We start from the raw sequence: 17,972 nt of genomic DNA, 5'->3' as shown, positions 1-17,972 counted from the left end.
CATCTGAAGGGGAAATGTATGTTATGCATAACTGGTAATATACCAGTAAATTACAATGCAAGTGTACAGTACAAATATATACAATGATGAGCCAAAACATTATGCCCACCCACAGGTGAAACAAATAACATTGATAATCTCCTAACAAGGCCACGAGGAACAAACAGTTCTCGTAGTCAGCGTGTTAAATGCAGGAGAAATGGTGCAGAGAAAAGACCTGAGTGACATTGACAAGGGCCAAACTGTTATGGCCTGATGACTGGGTCAGAATATCTCCCATGTTGGTAAGCACACTCGAGAGAGGCATAGTTTACCCACCTATTTCAGGGTATAAAGGGCCTGCTGCAGAGATTTGCTGAGGAATAATAATTAGCATGACCTCTGTTTTTGAGCTGTTTAGATGCAGAAAACTTATGGACATGTATCTCTACAAGGCAGCTGTTTAAATTTGCTAAGTGTGTTATGCTGAGTATCGTCAGCACAGCAATGGAAACTGATGCCTCTTCTGCATAAAATTTCAACCAGATGTAGCATATAAAACAGAAATAAGATGGAACCCACAACAGACCCCTGTGGAACACCACAGGAAACTACCAAGGTCCTAGATCTGGCTTCACCGAGAGAAACGAACTGCAGGAGATCAGAGAGATACTGTACGATGAAAACCACTTTAAAGCAGTGCCTTGCAGCCAATGTTTCTCTTGTAATCTGCATAGGAGGAGATTGTGGTTGACTGTATCAAAAGCTGCAGTGAGATCTAACAGAACCACAGTGACGGGGGACCCAGAGTCAGCGGTTATTGCTGCCAAAGGAGGATCACTCACATTTTAAATGTATTCTACATATATAATATTATTTTAGAAATGTGTAACCCAAGTATAAAAATTTAAATGTTATTGACTTAATTAAAATCAGTAACTGTAATCTGATTACAAGGGCGTAAAATGTAATTTGCTACACAATTTTTTTATTTTAAAAGTAATATGATTACAGTAATTTATTAATTAATTACGTAATTAGATTACACACAACATTGGTTATGAGTGAATCATTAGATTTGTTAAAAACACAGAGTTATTCATGACCAACAAGAACATTTTGTTTACAAAGAAAGATTAGTTTACGAATGTAATGCAACTAGTTCAAGACCAAAGTATGAGAGCGGTGAAGAAAGCTTGAGTTTTGCTTGATGCTTCAGCTTCTTTTGGAACTATTTTAAAAATGCTCCAACTTGCCAATTTTTGGTTTTTCAATATTATCTACATGTTTGTTGATCTTTTATATAAAAACAATGTCTGTTGCATAGACAGACATTGCAATGATGGGGTCCCTCAAGTCGCATGTCATTACCAGGTGTAAACGGGGGCTTTAGTGCAATCTGGCATTTTTTAAACTCTTGGGAAAAGAACCAGCTGTGTTTACGGTAATAAGCATTCCTCAAATGCATTGTTTAAACACAGACACATTATAAACACATCTTCGCTCAGATTCGCTAATTCAGACGCTCACTAAGTCTGTTTACCTTGTTGCCTGGCAACAAAAAAAAGACCATTTAAGATCCAGCACTCACAGGAGAGAGTGAGAAGGAGACAGAGAGATGATGAGAGGTGACCGCAATGTGATGCGGGTTATAAAAGTACAGTAACTCGTGTTTCCTAAATAATAATGCTGCATTCAAGTGCACCAGGAAGCTTCTACATCCGAGTTGGGCATTCGTTACTAAAACATGTCCCATATTAAGATTCAACTTCTAAAAAATGATACGTTATCGGAGTATGGTTTGTTCGACACAGGTTCTCCACCTGCTGAAATTAGCTCTGTAGATTGGCACCCCGAAATAGATCGGGCCCTAATGACTGACCCAGATTTCTCACACACCTGTGAAATCAATGTCGTCTTTCTTCAGGTACTGTCCAGTCTCTGTCACCCTGAATGTATGACACTTTATCAGACCCTGTACCAGCAGCATCCAGAAGGGCTCCCTGGAATGAATTTAAAAACATCAATGCACACCCAGTCCAATATAATGCATTCATAAGTTTCCCACTGAACATTCTGTTTCACTCAGAAATATGTCACAATATGTGTAAGCTAATAAGTTAAATGCACTACAAATGTAATTTTGTAATGCATTTTGATCTCTGCTCCATGCATGTGTTTATATATGTATGTATGCTGCACCTGTGTGAAACCATGCACTGATTTCTGCAGAAGTGACTGAGGAATTGGGCGTAGTACAGATGCATGACGGCATGCTCCTTCCCTCTGATGTACACATCCACCGGCATCCAGTGATACACCTGAGAGCGATCAAAAGGCCCAGGAGAGAACTCTCTACATAAACTCTGAGACTTTATATATTGGATCATAAATCTGCATACTGTACATATCAGGGAAGTGCCATCCATATAAGCAGGGTAAGCAGTGATACCAAACAGAAGAGTAAAAAGAAAAATGACACTAAGATATATATAAATACAATTGTTAATATAAACTTCTGTTTTCATTTAAATTCATCTGACTTGAGCAGCACAGACAGTTGTTCATTTAATCGCTTTGGCACCAACCTCAGATATAAGCACTTTATGTTATGCATTCTCTGACTTACGCCCGCTACTACTAATGGCCAAGGTAATCATGCTTACCTAAATGAGTAAGCTCCTTTCTTCAGTTACACTATCTGATGATTTTTATTTTGCATCAACACGTTCAATTACTAATGCATTATTAAGTGCTAAAATGTATATAGTGTAAGCATGGACAACCTACATGGATTTGGCAAAGTTCATTTCAATAAAAATTTGAGAAAGAGGGGCTATCGAAACTTCAACAAGTGGGCGACTTTTACAACAAAGTGACGGAGATGTTCTTTTGCAAGGAGAGATGCATGGATTTTGTGTTCCAGTAAAGGTTAATATGCTTATTAAAAACATCTGTGTTATTAAGATTCAACTTTATTGTCATTGTGCAGAGTACAGGTACAGAGCCAATGAAATGCTGTTGTTTTCGCATATCCCAACTAAGCTGGGGTCAGAGCTCAGGGTCAGCCATGAAACAGCACCCCTGGAGCAGGTAGGGTCAAGGGCCTTGCTCATGGGCCCAACAGTGGTATCTTGGCAGTGCTGGGGCTTGAACCCCTGATCTTTCAGTCAGTAAGCCAGAGCCTTAACCGCTGAGTTGCCACTGGCCCTAGTTATTGATACTAGGTCATACATACTAGGTCATTGTTTCTGGTTAGTCTGAGGCTATGGAGTAGTGATCTGGCAATCATGTTCTTCTTGTGTTGTTGTGTCTGATTTATAGTTATAACGTTAGGGCGCAGTGTCTGTTTTAAAAATTATATTAAGGGATGACTCCCGTGTTTACGTTACATTTGCCTTGGGCATTCAGGTTACGACTGTAGTCTTTGGTGGTCAGATTAGTTAATTGCTGCTGTCCATTCCAGTGTTTCTGAACTGTGGGAAGAGTGACATAGTGAAACTAGTAACTTGCAATCTTTTCTTTTTCTTGTATGTCAAAACAAGCTCTTCTGGCACTATGGTTCATTGTATGATTTAATGGACATAAACATGCTCGGCTCAATATATGACAATCTTTTATTTGTGTGATATGAGCAATATTACTGTCCTGAATTTAATATAATTTGGTCATGAAGTGTGCCACTGTGACATAATTTTTTCCATAGACTGGTGGGCTCTAAGGCAACAATTTACGTCAATAATATTTCCGCAACATTACACTCATCCGTATAATGTGTTTTGGGCACAGCGTTTAATAATGTGTATTAAAAATCTTTGAAACTTGCCCAGTCTCAAAGCTCAAAGTGTGTGTAACTGACACTAGGAAGCACTCATATACAGACATTTAGAATGAAACATGTATACTGAGGACAGGTTGCACGCAAGCTCAATGAGAACAATTTTCTGTTGATGTTGCCTCATAGACATCACATTTATGACACTCAAAAAATACATTCAAGCAACTGTGAATGAAGTGACTTAAAAACAATACAAGATGCATCTCCAAGAATTACCTAGGAATAAACTTATTGGGGGTCACCTATTGTATTTGTTAGTTTTCTTCTTTTTATTATTATTATTCCACTCATGAAGTCTATGGCAGTCCATAGAACTGCACATGGGAAAGTTATGAAATTTGGCACACTGATAGAAGACACTCTCAAATGTAACTGATCCAACTCAAACCCTCTAGTGCCACCAACTGTTAAAAGTTGCACTCATATTAACAATACATCCTAGAAACAAATTCCTTTGATTCCTTGGGTCATGCCCAGTCCCAATGGGTCACATAGTTCAGAAGCTCCACCCACTGGATTTTGCTCCATTTTGAAATTTGAAAACCTGTCCAATGTCCAATTTGCTCGAAATTTTCCATGCATCAACTAGAGACACTCCTGAGAAAAAGTTATGGAATTTATGATGATAGACCAAACCGTTTTCACATACAGAATCAATGAATTTGATGTCAGTGGACGCATATGGCCTTAGCAAATGGACTCGAAACTTAGCATATTTCATCACAAGCATGACTTGAGGGTCCCTGTACAGTTTTGGCACAGCACCATCTAATGGTCAGGAAATAAAAAAATATATATATTTTTGCTTATAACTTCTGAATAACTCTTAAGAGTTGAATGATACCCAATTTTCATATGTCGGCCATATTTCGGGTCGGCCACTTTGAACGTTGTCTTAAAATGCAATATTTTACACCTTCTAGGCCGTACGAAACCCACATGCGCACCACTGACCAGGTTAGGCTAAAATGCCCGTGGGTCTCCGAGGTGTTTCATTCCAATTTTAACTCTAAAGCCAGAGGGGTTGCTATTTTAATTGGTAAATCAGTTCAGTTTTCATCTTCTAAATTGATTGCTGACGAAAATGGCAGATATTTAATCATCTCAGGTACACTGTTACACGTTCCGGTGTTACTAGTTAATATTTATGCCCCAAATTTCGATGACCCAGATTTTATGAATAAAGTATTCGAACGTCTTCCCTCTCTACATGACAACCTCCTTATCGTTGGAGGGGACATGAACTGCGTTATTGATCCTAGGCTAGACCGCTCCTCTTCCAAAAGCATGACCCCTTCGTTGATGTCCAGAACGCTTTCTAACTTCATGGCTAAGAATGGTTGCATTGATTCCTGGAGATTCTACAACCCTACCGTTAAGGAGTATTAATTTTTTTCACATATGCATAAATCCTTCTCTCGAATTGATTATTTTTTCATTGATGCCAAACTTATATCCAAGGTGTCAACGACTAAATATCATCCCATAGTTATTTCTGATCACGCCCCGCTCTCTTTGGATATTCAGCTCTCTTCGCAACACCGATACTCTGCACCATGGAGGTTAAACTCTCTGCTTTTATCCGATGATAAATTCAACTCTTTTATTGCATCTTGGATTGATGATTTTATCATGATCAATCAAAATGATGCTGATCCTATTTCTTGTTCACTACTATGGGAATCACTCAAAGCATATTTACGGGGTCAAATAATTTCCTACTCTGCGCATTTAAATAAAACTCGGACAGCCAAACTTCAAGAGCTTTCAACTAATCTCGACAAGTTAGATCAACAATTAGCCGCTTGCCCCTCCCCTAGCTTACTCAAAGATCGTGTTAATTTACAAACTGAACTTGATCTCATTACAACTACTCATTACGCGTTCCACATATTATGAGCATGGCGATAAGGCAAGCCGACTCCTAGCCCACCAGCTGCGTCGCCAGGCTGCCTCACGTATGATTCTTCAAATCAAGGATCCCTCGGGCGCACTGCATTCTGACCCTAATATCACCAACTCTGTATTCTGCTCATTCTATTCCTCTCTGTATAAGTCAGAGTCCTCGTCTGATGTCTCTGAAATAGGTGCTTTTTTAGATAGCCTAGACTTTCCTACTGTTAGCTCACATGTTACCAATGATCTTGATCTGCCGCTAACAGTTGATGAAATCAACGCTGCTATAAAAAGCATGCAAAATTATAAAGCTCCTGGCCCTGATGGATTCCCAGTCGAATTTTTTAAAAGATTTCAATCCAGATTGGCCCCCATATTGCTTTCTGAATCTCTACAGGTTGGCTCTCTCCCTCTTACTTTAAGGCCAGCCTCCATAAGTCTGCTGTTAAAGAAGGACAAGGATCCCAACCTCTGTGGTACTTATAGACCCCTGTCTTTACTAAACGTGGACGCTAAAATCCTTGCTAAGGCTCTGGCTAGCCGTTTGGAAAAACTTCTCCCCGCCATGATTTCAGAAGAGCAAACTGGCTTTATAAAGGGGCGTCAGTTATATTACAACGTCCGCACCCTTTTAAATATAATATACTCAAAAAATTCCACTATAACCCCTGAGGTGGTCATCTCAGTTGATGCGGAAAAAGCATTCGACAGGGTAGAATGGGATTTCCTACTCGCAGTGCTAAATAAATTTGGGTTGGGTGATACATTCATTTCATGGATACGTCTTCTCTATACATCCCCACTAGCTAGCATCTCCACCAATGGTATTCAATCTGCTTTTTTTCCTTTATCTCGAGGCACCAGACAGGGTTGCCCTTTATCGCCTTTACTCTTTGCGCTGGCCATAGAACCTCTGTCTATATATCTGAGATCATCTTCCATTTTTTCTGGTATATCACGTTTTGGAATGGAATTTAAACTTTCCCTTTACGCGACGATTTGCTGTTATATGTTTCAGACCCGGCCGCTCTATACCAGTAATTTTGTCCTTTATTCAGAAATTTGGCTCATTTTCAGGTTACAAAGTTAATGTATCCAAAAGCGAATGCTATCCTGTTAATGCTCTGGCGTGTCATCTTAGTCAGTCCGATATCCCCTTCAAATTGAGCCCCTTAGGTTTTAAGTATTTAGGAGTAAATGTAACCAGAAAGCTGACCTCCCTTTTTTCTGCCAATTTCTCCCCTTTAATGTCTAAAATGAAATCTGATTTTCAAAGATGGAGGGGCTTGCCCTTGTCGCTTATAGGTAGGATCAACACAGTTAAAATGAACATCTTACCCAAGTTTTTGTTTTTATTCCAATGCCTCCCCCTATTCTTACCTAAGCACTTCTTTAAAACACTTGATCAGGATATATCTAGCTTTTTATGGTGTGGAAAGACATCCAGAATAAGTAAATCAATTCTTCAGAGATGTAAACTAAATGCCGGACTCTCCCTCCCTAATATCCAATTATACTACTGGGCGACACGTTCATAAAATTTCATTTTGGTCCAAATCTGTGCATCCTCCATGGTGCCAGTTAGAGTTACATTCATGCCATTCATCCTCTTTGTCTGCTTTGCTTACCTCCTCTATCTCTACCAACATCTCTGGCTTTACCGATAACCCAGTAGTAAATTCCACTCTTAAAATATGGTTCCAACTGAAAAGGTTTCTTAAATGCACTTCCCCATCTACTTCAGCTCCTTTACTAAAAAACCATTTGTTTCAACCTGCACTGTCTGATCCCACATTTTCTTCATGGTATGACAAAGGCCTGAAAACTTTTAAAGATTTCTATAGAGATGGTACTTTCTGTAGCTTTGCAGATTTGTCAAGTGAATTTCAACTCCCCCCATCTCACCTCTTCCGTTATTTCCAAATCAGACACTGCGCCAAATCCTTGTTCCCAACCTTTCCTTCAGCACCCCCACTCCAGTTGTGGGAAGAGTTTCTCTCTCCAGACCCCCCTCAGAAGTCTTTCATCTCAGAAATTTATAACAAACTCCTGAATCATGACACCTCATCCACCACTAAAGTTAGGGCTGCCTGGGAGGGTGAACTTGGGTTGGAATTGCATGACACTTGGTGGGACGTTGTCCTCAGCAAAATTCACTCCAGCTCAACCTGTGCACGTTTAACTTTGATACAGTTCAAAGTTTTTTATAGGATCCATTTCTCCAAGGCACGCTTGTCACAAATTTTTCCCGCTGTCACCGACAGCTGTGACAAATGCCATACCTCTCCCTGCAATCTGACCCATATGTTTTTTTCTTGCCCGCTAGTTTTTTCCTTCTGGCAGAGGTACTTTGATATTATTTCTGAAATATTTATGATGAACGTAACTATCTCTCCCCATATTGCCATATTCGGATGCCCAGAGGATTACAAAAGATTCACATCAAAACAATTAGACATCCTTGCTTTCACATCTCTATTGGCGAGACGACAGTTTCTTCTACACTGGAAATCTACAAAAGCCCCATCCACCGCTCAATGGCTAAGGGATGTTATGTTTTTTCTGAAATTAGAAAAGATTAAATATTCTCTGAGAGGTGTTTCCAACAAGTTTTACAGTAAATGGCAGCCCTTTTTATCCTTTTTTACGTCTCTCTCTTCACTACCCCCTGATTGATCGATCACCCCCCTTTTATTGTTACTTATTATTTATTGGTTTTATTTTATTTATTTTCTGTTTGTGCGTATTTGTAATAACCTGAGTGTTTAAAATGTTATAATGTGTTTGTCTTGTATACCTGTTTGTTTTCACTCTGTATATGTGAAGAAAAAAAAACAGCTAAATATGGCTTTATTTTCTACGTGACATTTCTATCATACAGTTATGTATCTTACATTGTGCCATGTTTTTCAATAAAAATATATATATATATAAAAAAAAGAAAAGGCCCCTTTAGAAAAAGGCCAATGAGAAATTGGCTGACATCATTTGCATGTCCCTCCCCTGGACATATGGTTATAAAAGGAGGGAATCGTGCATCTGTCCATAAGCGAGATCACTTCTGTTCCACTCACCTCTGCAGAGCATTGCTGGTGAATCTACAGTGCGTATCAGTGGATTTCTCCTTCTCTGCATGCCAGTGCAGCTTTGCCCCTAGGTGCTTCGACAGCACTTCTGAAAAGAGAATATTTTCTTAAAAGAGTTTATTTTCTCTAAAAGATCACACACAGTAGGCATTGAACATCCTTTTCAGGATGCGTCTTTTTAAAGATGCCCTTCCGCCTCTGTGTATTTCCTGGATGCGGTTGATATCTCTCCGATCCTGACGGTCATAGATGCTGCCTCGTGTGTCTGGGCAGCGTTTGTGGATGGTTCTTGTACTCACTGCGAGAACTTAACCATGGCAACATTGCGGTCGTGGCTTTCCTTACTAAAAAGGAATGCCACTCCATCCACACCCCGTGTCGCTCCATCTTCCCACAGGATTGAGGACGACCCGGCTGGCAATGGAGGCGATTTGGGGATGGCAGCAGGCTCAGTTTCGGCAGGTAAATCCCCACGAACCACCTGCCCCCCGGCACGCTCGTTGACTTCAGTCCCGGCAGGGATCCTCTCCATCTAGGGCTTCAGGTCAACTGGGAAAAGAGCAAGCTCACCACGGTTCAGAACATCACTTTTCTTGGCATGGAGTTAGACTCAATCTCAATGACAGCACGCCTCACCAACGAGAGCACGCAGTCGGTGCTGAAATGCCTCACCTTGTTCAAGCCAGGTACAGCGGTTCCTCTAAAACAATTCCAGAGGCTCCTGGGGCACATGGCATCATCCGCATGAGACCGCTTCAACACTGGCTTCAGACTCGAGTCCTGATATGGGCATGGCGCCGCAACACATACTGTGTGTTAATCACCCCCGCCTGCCACCAAAATGTCAACCCCTGGACAAACCTCTGTTTCTGTGGACAGGAGTCCTCCTTCAGCAGGTGTCCCGATGCGTTCTGGTCACCACAGATGCCTACAAACGGGGTTGGGGCGATGTGTGCAATGGGTACGCAGCCGCCGGCTCCTGGATGGAGCCCCGGCTGGGTCGGCACTTCAACTGCCTAGAGTTGCTGGCTGTAATTCTTGCCCTGCGGAGGTTTCTCCCACTACTTCGGGGCAAGCATGTATTGATCCGTTCAGACAGCACCACCACGATTGTGTACATAAATCACCAAGGCAGCGAACGCTCTCGTCACGTCGCAACTCACCCACCATCTCCTCCTTTGGAGTCAGCAGCTACTCATATCCCGGGAAACCTCAATACGGCAATGGACGCGCTGTTGCCACAGGGCACACTCAGCGGAGAGTGGAGGCTCCACCCCCAGGCGGTCCAGCTGATTTGGGAGCGGTTCGGCAAAGCACAAGTAGACCTGTTCGCTTCCCAAGAGACCTCCCACTGCCTGCTCTGGTACTCCCTAGCGCAGGCTCCCCTCGGGACAGACGCGCTGGCACACAGCTGGCCCTGGGGGGCTGCACAAGTACGCATTTCCCCCAATCAGTCTACTTGCACAGGTGCTGTGTAAGGTCAGAGAGGACGAGGAACAAGTCACTCTAGTGGCCCCCTGTTGGCCCACAACGACTTGGTTCTCGGATCTCACGCTCCTCACGACAGCCCCTCCCTGGCGAATTTCCCTGAGGAAGGACCTTCTTTCTCAGGGACGGGGCACCCTCTGGCATCCGTGCCCAGATCTCTGGAGCCTCCACGTCTGCCCCTGGATGGGATGTGGAAGATCTAAGTGGTCTACCACCTGTTGTCGTAGACACGATCAACCAAGCCAGAGCTCCCTCTACCAGGCAGCTTTTCATCCTGAAGTGGCGCTTGTTCGCGAATTGGTGCTCTTCCCGATCTGAAAACCCGCAGAGATGCGCAGTCGGGTCAGTGCTCTCGTTTCAGCAGGAGAGGCTGGAGGGGAGGCTGTCCCTCTCCACCTCGAAGGTTTATGTAGCCACAATATCGGCTCACCATGACACAAGTCCTCAGAGAAGCACGACCTGATCATCAGGTTCCTTAGAGGTGCCCGGAGACTGAACCCTCCCAGACCACGCATGTTCCCCTCATGGGATCTCTCCGTAGTCCTCTCAGGCATCCAGAGACCCCACAGTCGAGCTAAGAGCCCTCTCCTTGAAGACGGCCCTCCTGATTGCGCTTGCTTCCATCAAGAGGGTTGGGGACCTGCAAGCATTCTCTGTCAGCGACATATGCCTGGAGTTCAGTCCTGGAGACGCCAATTGCCTGGAGTTCAGTCCTGCAGATGCCAATTTCGTCCTAAGACCTCGACCAGGATAAGTGCCCAAGGTTCCCATGACCCCCTTCAGGGACCAGGTATTGAACCTGCATGTGCTGCCCCAGGAGGAGTTAGATCCAGCCTTTTTGTTGCTGTGTCCGGTGTGTGCTTTGCATACCTATGTGGACCGCACGCAGAGCTTTAGATGTTCTGAGCAGTTTTTTGTCTGTTTTGGTGGACAGCGGAAAGGGAACGCTGTCTCCAAACAGAGGCTAGCCCACTGGGTCGTTGACGCCATCAGCACACTCAAGGAGAAGTGTGGCATCCTCGTGGTCACTGGCCAATGGCGCGTACCTAGCAGACATCTGCAGAGCGGTGGGCTGGGCAACCCCCAATACCTTTACAAGATTCTACAACCTCAGGGTTGAGTCAGTTTTGTGCCGTATTCTCTCAGGTCTGAGCACGTAGAACTCGGGAATACAGAACGACTGACCAGATGTTCCGCTTGCACATAGCACCATTCCCCACAACTGAGGCGATCACATGCGCTCTTTCTCCCAGGAGAGAAACTAAACTCACGCTCCCTGGAAGTCTTTCCTCCCTTGACCTCTGGTCCGCGAACTCAGCGGAGGAATTACCGACCAGACCACTATGGGTACTAACTACTCTGTGCTGGAATAGGTGCTCCATAGGGTTGGCCTTCATGGATTAATCCCCCGTGTGTATTTTCCATGGTACGGTCCCCCTGCTGGCAGACTCGCATCTCTCTTGGGCAGTCCCCTCTGCCCCCCGGTCGCTGTGTTTGTAGCAACTCCTCCCTCGCTAGGAAGGATCTACCACCGCGCCACTTCCACATGTGCCCTGAAAACCCATGTGACATATTTGCCACATTTAACCTCCCCAGCCTGGGCAGGATGTGGTCTCCATGGGGTATTTTCTCCCTGAAAGAATAGGAGTTGGAAAAGAACGCCTTCCCCGATGCGTGTTATAGCATTAAATGGCCCAGCCACTTCAACTCTATGCGAGAAACATAGAGAGAGAAAAGGCGCGGCTGGCGCGGCCTGCTCCCATGCTTGGCACATTGCTTGTGCCAAGCATCCCCTCCGGGGATGCCGGGAACCTAAAAACAATTTTATGACGTTTTTATTAGGCGTTGGGGAATGGTACGTGCAATCTGATGCAGCCTACTGCTTTGGCACACAACTGCCTGCTCACGTACATGGTGCAGCACATGGTGTGATTGAATAGGGACCCCTAGTGTCACTTAATTTATCACAACGTCGAGTGAGCGACAGACGGGGAGCGTCTAGGTTACTGTTGTAAACTCTGTTCCCTGATGGAGGGAACGAGACGTTGTGTCCCACTGGCCACGATGCTGTACCGAGTCACTGTAACGGCCAAACCTTATTCTCAGCTCCTCAGTGCAAAACCTGAATAGACAGAGGCATGATTCCCTCCTTTTATACCCATATGTCCGGGGGAGGGACATGCAAATTCTGTCTGCCAATTTCTCATTGGCCTTTTATCAAGTTCAGAGGTAACCGAGGCCTTCAGGAAAGATGTCTCATTCCCTCCATCAGGGAACGGAGGTTACAACAGTAACCTAGACATTTTTAAAGTTAAAAATGGCAAAAATCACACAAAGAATACAGACAAACCACATATTTTTGTAACTAACTATTTATTGGCAGTATGTTTCATCTGTTCTAATGATTCCTTTTTGTTCTCCATTTATTAACAAAAATTATAGAACTTCTTCAGTTTTAAGTTATATCAAACACCACAAAAACCTATTACTATAGTAAATGTTGCATTTATATAGTGGAGTGAATTAACTAGATGAGGTTTCTCTGTCTGTGATTCAGATTTTTTCACTGATTCATTCAGTGACAATTATTTTAAATAGTTTGGCCTTGACAACTTGATCTATAGAAATGTATGATATTACAATAAAATATTTTAAAATAATGTTTTCAATGAAAACACTATAGAATCAGAATCAAAATGAGCTTTATTGGCAAGTATGCTTACTTTTTCTTGGTGACAGAAGCTTCCAGTGCACAAACAACTCAGCAACAAGACAATAAGAAATATTTATAGAAAAATTATAGAAATACACAATAAGACTAAATATATACCTTACTGTGTAAAAGTCTTATGCACATAAGATGTTTCACAAAAACATTTATCTTAAGATAGTTATGTATATCTTCAGCTTTAGTCTGTCAATAGGAAATATACATTTTAGACACCCAAACATTACTTTTGTAAATAGAATAGATTATAATGGAACAACAGGGAGCCCTACAACAGATAGCATGTCCCCCACAGACCCCCTACTGAACATAGAGTCAGTCTGGGATTAAATGAAGAAACAGAAGCAATTAAGACAGCCTAAAGAGATAGAAGAACTCCATTCACAATGGAGTCAATGTAGGTCTCCCACTTCAGGCCAAGGAACCTGAATTTTCTCCTAAAGTCTAATGTTTTAGAGAGATGAATGCTCTTCTATGCATTACAGTTTAAAAAAAAGACAATCCAGAAATAGCTGAGATGTAAACAGCAGGTGAGTAATATCCAGACTGGGCAATATAGCAATGTACAGATGACAGGTAAACTCACAACAGTCCTGTGATTTTAGCAGGAATCGTAGAAACACAGGAGATTCCAAACGCTGGGGAATTAACGTGGGAATGTACAACACCACACTCAGACGAGGAGAACACTAACACAGTAGGTATAGTACCAGGTAAATATAGACAAACAAGGGAGTTTGTAGTCCCAGGGAGAACATAGATGAGAACAGACAATGAAAGTGAGTGATGATGTGTAGGTCCATGTAATTATAACTCAGGGGAGAGTGTGCACGGTGTCGGCATTGAAGGAGAGGGAGAGAGAGAGCCCGATGACAGTACATTACATTTTGTGATTTCTCATACCTTCTTTATATAACATCCAACGCCCGTCTGTGCACACGATAGTGTGAGGAACCGGACGGCTGGAAAAAAATTAGGTTGAGCGAAAAGTCAAAAGAAGATCTCAATATATATAATTGTAACTACACTATATGGACAAAAGAATTGGGACACCTACACATTACACCTACAGGAGCTTTTATGACATCCCATTCTAAATCCAAAGGCATTAATATCGAGTTGGTCCCCCTTTTGCAGCTATAACAGTTTCCACTCTTCTGGGAAGGCTTTCTACAAGATTTTGGAGTGTGTCTGTTGGAATTTTTGCCCATTCTTCCAGAAGAGCATTTGTGAGGTCAGACACTGATGTTGGATAAGAGGGCCTGGCTCGCAATCTCCAATCTAGTTCATCCCAAAGGTGTTCCATAGGGTTGAGGTCAGGACTCAACGGGCCAGTCAAGTTCTTCCACACAAACTAATCCAACCATGCCTTTATGGACCTTGCTTTGTGCACTGGGGCACAGTCATGCTGGAACAGAAAAGGGCCTTCCTCAAACTGTATCCACAAAGTTGGAAGAATAGAAACATCCAAAATGTCTTGTAAGCTGAGGCATTAACATTTCCCTTCAGTGGAACGAAGTCCAGTGGTCCTTTACACCATTCCATCTGACGCTTGGCATTGTACTTGGTGATGTATAGCTTGCATACAGCTGCTTGACCATGGAAACCCATGCCATGAAGCTCCCGGATTTTATACACCTGTGGCAATGGGACTGAATGAAACACCTGAATTCAGTGATTAAGAGGTGTGTCCCAATACTTTTGTCCATATAGTATATCAGATATTATTAATAAAACATGGGAACTCGTTGCGTGGGCATTTTTTGCCTCTATATTTTGAATTTCGGGATAATTTTACTAAGTAATTCATTACTGTAATTAAATTACTTTGAAATGAAGAGTAATACCTAACTTTTTTTTTTAATGAAAATGTAATTTAATTACAGTAATTAATTACTTGGTAATGCATTACCCCTAACATTGATGAGAGACAGTCATCAGATAGAATGCTGACAGTCAGACAGTGCCACAGAGGACAGTACACATGTCAGAGAGTGTCTGCTTGCTGAAAAAAAAAAAACGAAGAGCTGATTTCCACTGATCAGGCTGCTATGGTTCGATGGCTTTAGAGGGGTTTTTAATATTTGATGCCTGTTTTGTGGCTATATTTTTGAAACAAAGTGTATTTTAGTTTTTATAAACTGGCCACATTCACTTCCATTAAAAGTGCCGTACTGTAACTGTTTTTTGTTTGTTTGTTTTGTTTGTTTTTATAAATAAGAGTCGAGTTGGATTTATTTTCCGTGGTAAACAACATTATGCTAACTTAACTTGCATTGAACCTGGAACATTCCTTTAATAAAAAAGCCTGCCAAAAATACTACCTTTAGATTTTTTACTATTGGCAAAAAAATGTAGTCCACATTACAACTTACAGTGGACAGAAAAAGTATGTGAACACTTTGGAATTACCTGAATTTTTGTATAAATTTGTCTTAAAATCTGGTTTGATCTTCATATAACTTTCAATAATGAACAAACACGATCTGTTTTAACTAATAATACTGCTTTTGTACATATTGAATACATCATTCAAACATTCAACAAAAAGTATGTGAACCCCTTGGCTAATGATGTCAACAAAAGCTAATTAGAGTCAGGAGTTGGCAAACCTGGCATCCAATTAATTAAAAGAGATTGGAGGTGTTTGACTTATAAAAGCACTCAAACATTTTGAGTTTGCTATACAAAGAAGCATCTGCTGATGTGGATCATGCCTTGCAAAGATCTCAGAAGACCTATGATCAAGAATGGTTGCTTTGCATAAATCTGCGAAGAGTTACAAAGTTATCTCTAAGTTAGTCATCTGTCCACAGTCGATTTAGTATGAAGTATGAAGGAATCATTGGAACTGGTTAACATCTCTGTTCATGAGTGTACTATATGGAAAACATTGAACAGGTAAAGTGTCCATGGCAGGACACCACGAAGGTGCTTTCCAACAAAAACATTGCTGCGTGCCTGAAGTTTGCCAAAGACAAGTTTGACACTCCATAACGCAACTGGGAAAATGTTTTGTGGACTAATGAAACTACGGTTGAATTGTTTGGGAAGAACAAGCAGCACTACGTATGGCGTAAAAAGGGCACCACATTATCAATGTAAAAACATCATCCCAATGGTGAAGTACGGTGGAGGGAGCATTTGGGGCTGCTTTTCTGTTTCTGGGCCTGGACCGCATGCCATCAGAGGGAAAAATGAATTCTCACATTTCAAGTGAGGTTCACTTACTTTTTCCACAACACTGTGAATGTTTAATAGGATGTGTTCAGTAAGGGCATGAAAGATTATAACTGTTTGTATGTTGTTAGCTTAAGCATATTTTGTTTGTCTATACTTGTGACTTTGATGAAGATGAGATCACAGTTTATGACCAATTAATGCAGAAAACCAGCAAATTTGAAAGGGTTCACATACTTTTTCTTCCCACTATTTTCTGGCCAAGAACCACCCATTTAGACAAGGTCCACAGTTTGCTTTTTTATGTGATGTTTAGACAGTTAAATCTGAAAACAGACTATGAGAAAGTGGAATGTACAGGTGTGTTTGAGAATATCTTTATTTGCTACAAAATCTCTCAAATGAAACTCTTGAATACAAGTAGCGTACAAATGCTGCAAACTTTGTCAAATGCAGCAACAAATTATGTGTTGTAAACACAACTTTGCTTACCAGAGGACTAATTCAAAATTGTGCACCTTGACCCCCAGAAACTGCATTAAGCCAGTCAATCAGATTGGGGCTTGCTGTTTTGAGAAAACTCCTGCTATTTTTGTGTGCAATACACCAGATGGTCAGTAAGTTTTCTGTGGGCATGCCATCTGAGGCTATTTGTTATTGCATAACAATTAGTTAATTTTCTGTTAAAGAATTCACAAAAAATGTATAAGAATTAGAAAATTTTAATTTAAAATAGTTTTAAATAGAGTATAGCATATCACACTGCAAGACATAAAGTATTTTTTGTCACTGCTTATCTACTGAAAACTCCCTGATGGATGGAACGAGACGTTGTGTCGATGTAGTGACACTAGGGGTCGAACTTGGGAGCCCCAATCACCTCTTATATTTGAGAAATGGCCAATGAGAATTGGCGAGGTTTCAAAATCTGTCTAAAATATATATATATATATATATATATATATATATATATATATATATATATATATATATATATATATATAAAAAGTATAATTTAAGCTTTAGTTTTGCAAAAGTGTATATGGCAAAATGCAGGTGCTGGTATGAACGCCCAGTTTTAATTGATGCTGCGCCCCTGCAATAAATTTATTGTTATTTATTTATTTATCGGTCGCAAATAGTGGTAGACCAATATATTGTCTGATATTTGGCCATTTTAAATCCATCTGCCTGTACTTCTGTTAATCAATATGGAGGTTTTTTAGGGCTGTCATTCAACAAGATAATTTGGTGTAATTAACTATATAAAAAACTTTTTGCAAAAATTAACTCAAGTAAACATGCACCATTACCCGTATGTAAATTTGAATAGTAATGTTCTCAACTTTAATTAATTAAAATGTATATTTGTGACACAAGATATTAAGATTAGGCTGTATGAAGAAAGTTTCTAATTTATTTTATGTGAAGCAACATTAATCTGGTGTTTAGTAAACTCAACCTAATTTTCTAAGATTCCATGGGAAACCACATGAACAGTGATTGAATTGCAAGCATAATTGGGGCTGGCTACTATTTTGGATGAGGAGAGCTTGTGGACAACACAAAGTTTTTACCAAAAAGTTCAAAGGTAAATTTTAGTAAAGGTTTTTTTTCTATCAATTTTCTGTGTATTCAAGTTTCTGTTCGCTTAAAGAAGTTACGCTAACTTACGTTACGTTTATTTAGCAAATCTACAGTATATCAAATGTGTGTCTGCAGGAGGCTAATTAGATTTTGTGGTGATGGGGGCGTGGCCGAGCAACGCTTGCAGAGA

The 17,972-nt window shown here is 41.2% G+C and overlaps 1 pseudogene; it reads right to left on the bottom strand.

The window, feature by feature from the left end:
* LOC127655605 (probable leucine--tRNA ligase, mitochondrial) overlaps window positions 1-17,972 on the bottom strand; it is an 89,878-nt pseudogene that overhangs the window by 21,835 nt on the left and 50,071 nt on the right.

This window comes from Xyrauchen texanus, chromosome 15 (genome assembly GCF_025860055.1).
Source record: "Xyrauchen texanus isolate HMW12.3.18 chromosome 15, RBS_HiC_50CHRs, whole genome shotgun sequence".
NCBI lineage: Eukaryota > Metazoa > Chordata > Actinopteri > Cypriniformes > Catostomidae > Xyrauchen > Xyrauchen texanus.
This window is presented reverse-complemented; position numbering and strand designations above follow the sequence as displayed.